Below are 4,651 nucleotides of genomic sequence, written 5' to 3'. Positions count from 1 at the left end.
CATGAAGTTGTGAAGTGGAAGTTAATTTGTCTTGCTTGTCCAACATCCAGCCAGGGGTTCCTTCCTTTCACGTCAAGGACCATCAAATTCATACACATTTGATAACATTTAGTCTCAAGTATTTGGGAAGTGTTTTTGTTGTTGTTAGTTATGATTAAGTGCACTTCTTCATGGCTGTCTATACTGTAGTTGGGATAATAGTGGAGTTAAGTGAAACCTGTGATCAGAACGGTCACTCATGTTCTTTCAAAGGGCAAACTTCAATTGAAACTGAATTGTCAGTCATTAGCAAAAAGATGCTACATAAATCATACATTTAGCTGTGGCTCGTATGGCTGTCCTCAAATAAAAGACAATAATCATAGGACTTTGTCGACTAATTATAATCGACAGATCTGTGTTTCCTTCATGCAGCCATGCAGAAGGACCTCTTTAAATCTTTCAGGAAATAACTCGTTCCCCATGTGATTGAATCGACTAAAAGGGCAGCCTAGTGAATAAGCGTTTGCTAGCCCTGTTTGCCCATGTAGTGGACAACTTGCCAGTAAGTAGCACCATGCCTGATGAGGGCTTTGGGTCAGTTACACTTGCTCATCAGAACACGGTTTCCTACACTTACATGACCAACAAACCTTTAATGTGTAATACTCCATCCAAGCCTTGTATTGTTCTGCATTATACTCTCCTGTTTGAATACCTGAACGTACGTTCTCAGTATATTGTGCAGTATGTCTGCATTATGACTTACTGCAGTTAAAAAGTTCTGTCATGGCCTGAATTATTAATTACTAGTGTGAGAGACAAAGAAAATCACTATCTTTACTTTTCCATTGATGCTAAATCAATACCTTGACACCAAGTTATTCCCCCTTATTTATATTTCAGGGCTATTGATGAAATACTATAATTATGTTTTATATATAGATATTGATTTTGTTTCCCCTGTAAGCGATATTAATATTTCAGTTTTTGAGCTCAAATGAAAGAAAATTGAATTGTTGAATACACTACAGTGATGAGGTACAATACTTGGTGTATAGCAAAATATCAATCATCACTTTCTCGTATTATAAAAGAGTCATGATAAATGACTACACCAGGAGCGTTCTGGTCATTTCCACTGGAGTCACTTTATTTTGGATGAGTGATTGCCACGAAGGTATAGTACCAGCAGGCAATTGGCAAGCAGTTAGTGTTGCATTAATCAATAAAATACATTGATCTAGGAATTTCTGTTCCCAAATAGAGGCCTTGCTCGGAACGTTCTCTTTATTCTGGCATGGCTGCCTGTAACCATTGGTGACCACTTTCCAAAGAGAATGCATAATTTCTATGCAGTGGTAGAGTAGGTAAAACAACAAAGAAAACACTGGAAAATCATGATATTACTGTTCTACTATGACTTGTTTACAAGATCCAGTAATAAGACACCAAATGATCATGTTTCTGCTGATATATTTCTCATACAGTATATCAACACATAGTGACCGTCGTCTCTTCCATTACCATGTACAAAATAATGGTTGCTATGTTACGGGCAGCCATGCTGGAAGAAGGAGAACTACATTAACATTCCATGCAAGGCCGCTATTTGATTGGTATATGTAGATCCTAATGTTAAGGATCTCAAAGTGAATATTGAGCCTATTTAATATGAATGAAGTACCATTCGTATTGGAGAAGCAGGTGTCTTGAAAGCTGTCAAGGCACCAGGGGGGACTGTGCCATCTAAAGATGATGGACTGTGACGGTTTAACACACTAGGACTGCATGACCTTCTGACCATATATCTCCTCCACTGCCATGCCTGACTGGGAGCAGCTTGTCTTATCTGGGGTGCTGCTAGGCTAAGCACATGTCTGTGGGACGCTCACACACAGCACATTGCTCTATTATCACTGCAGAAGGGGAGAGCTCTGTGTGTCCGCTATGGCACAGAAACAGTCTGAAATCTGACCTACATAAACCGAGGATATATTATTATTATTATTATTATTATTATTATTATTATTATTATTATTATTATTATTATTATTATTATTATTATTATTATTATTATTATTATTATTATTATTATATATTATTATAAGAGCATCCCAAGACAGAGCAGACAACCAAGGGATCTCCTCTCATAAGTAGAGCTGGTGCGGTGATGGACACACTAGTGATGGCAGAATATCAAAGAAGCCTCTACAGTAAAATATACAGAAAACACATTTGGAGTCAGAATTTGGGGAATGACATTTGCACATCAGAAGTACACCGTTTTAACGGTTTGTGTTTTGAGTTTAGATTTGCATTGCAAACAGCTTTGATGTGTGTTTTGATGAGCTCTTCTCCGTCTGCCTGCTTCACAACACCCCTGTGTCAAGTGATCACCCCTAGAGGGCGCTGTGGTCTAGTGTACTGCCTCGGCTAGCCTCTGTGAAGGGGCTTCTGTCTAGAGGACATGGCTTGTCTGAAGAGGCAGTGTCCATGTGATGCTTTTGGTTGTCTCCAGGCTCTATGCGTGCTATGTTGTCATTATTCTTTAGGGGAAATGGCATGTTTTGCAGTCTGCTGAGGGGAACTATGGCCTGGCTCTTACTGCTGTTAGACTGTGGTTAACGTGGTGGCTCCGTTTGTCCTCATAGGGCTATTGGAGTTTGTGCACAGTGGTGAATAAATTATAATCAACATATGCATAGCGTTAAGTCATTAGATTTAAGATCCAAAGACAAATTAGATTCTCATCCAAGCTTGTTTGTGTATGTGTGTGAGAGAGAGAGAGAGAGAGAGAGAGAGAGAGAGAGAGAGAGAGAGAGAGTCTGTGTCCGTGCATCATGCATGTGTGGGTTTGTGATGATGACTCAGTGTTTGCTGTAGATGTAGAGGATGACCTTGCTGTTGCTAGGCCAATGTAAGACCAGATATGATGTGTGACACTTGGAATGGAAGCATAGTTCCCACCAGATCTGGTCCTTTTATATATATATATCCAAGCCGTCATGCATATACATTTGAAGTCGCGAATGTGAAGCTCTAAACTTTAATGGATTGCATGGGATTTACTTAACCTAGCCGGCCCAAATATAAAAGGTTGCACAAGCTTATTAATGTGTTCTCTGCATACGGTATTATGCCTCGATAGACTTCTCCAAACGTATGCCCGGCTGCACGATGACACTACCTGCAAGGGAGCAGCCAATCCATAACTTATCATTTAACCTCCAGCCCACCAGGCTAATCTGAATTTCAAACTCGGGCACCTGCAACAAAGGCACCGATTTAATCCTTTTTCTTTTTCCATACCGCTCCATGGAGGCTCTGAATTGGGTGTTACTGAGCTTATTTCAGTTCTACCACTATAGTTCTACCTTTTGTAACATACAGTAGATCTCATCCATGTGTAGCAGGGTGGATTATCCCTGCTTCGTGGGAACGGGTGTGCACAGTCACTGGGTAGCGAGACACAGTAGATCTCTGGCTAACTGCACCTCCGTCTTTGGGTCTGGAGCATCAACTGGAGGCTGGCAGTGGGAGTGGATGGGGCCCGGGATTTACCAACCTGGTCTGGTACTCTGGTCTTCCTCTCCCTTCCAGGGCGGTCAGCAGTACTCCCCAACACGCTCTCACTTCCCCCAATTACTCCTTTAACCCTCCCACACCTAGTGACTGAATTGTAAATAAATAACTTGGTTCCCCCCGCAAGCAGTACCCTCCCTCAGTGACACTAGAAACCTTACAGTAAGAAAGGGAAGGTTGAATAGGAAGGGGTTAATTGCAGTAACGTTACCCACACCAAAATGGTTAAGACTGGGCACAGGAAGGGACACGCACACAGAATCCCATCTAATGTTTTTATGTTAATTGGTACGTTTGAGTACAAAAGTTTAATAGGAGTAGTCCAATGGAATGAAATCCTACTACTGCTCAGTTGTAACTCAATACCTTATGTACACGTATATTCTACACACACCTCTGTGTTAGCACCAGGAATAATATACTTTAATGTATTTGACTCATCACCCACGTCTGGGTCAGTACCATGTATAATACCTCTATCAGGCTTTAATTATATGGTAGGAATAATACCTCAGGTCTGTAACCTCCCCACTGGGAAAGGGTTGATTAGATGGGAAATTATTATTAAAGAACCAACACGTTATCACACTCAAAGGAAATAAAAAATTTGGGTCCACTGTACCAAAACAAAAGTCCTATACTAATGCCGGCATATAATGTGTATGGGGTACCCCTATGAACTGGATTTAGCAACGTTAGCTTCGCCCGTAGGCCGCATTACACTGTGTACTGTGCAATAAGATCCGGAGCACTGGCGCTGTACTGTACTCAACCAAGATGGCGTCCTCGCCGCGCCACCACTGTTCGGGATAGCAAGATGGCGTCGAACGTTCTCGTCACGGGCACTAGCAAGCGGAGCTGGAGCAGAGGAAGCAGTAGCGGGCTGGGAGCGTGTGCTGGATGATGGCGCCTCTGCTGGACGGGAAGAACTCCCGTGCTGGGCTGAAGACCGCCGGTGCAGAGCAGACATCCACGCTGGCGAAGACTGGTTGTTGACGGCCGGTGCTGGATAGACGCGCAGCAACACCCTGGCCCTACCTTAACTGAAGCTACTCTTAGGGTCCCAAACAGCCCTCCTGCTAGCTGT

The sequence above is a fragment of the Notolepis coatsorum genome, assembly GCF_963971535.1.
Source record: "Notolepis coatsorum genome assembly, chromosome: 13".
In the NCBI taxonomy this organism is placed as follows: Eukaryota; Metazoa; Chordata; class Actinopteri; order Aulopiformes; family Paralepididae; genus Notolepis; species Notolepis coatsorum.
Note: the sequence above shows the minus strand (reverse complement) of the source record.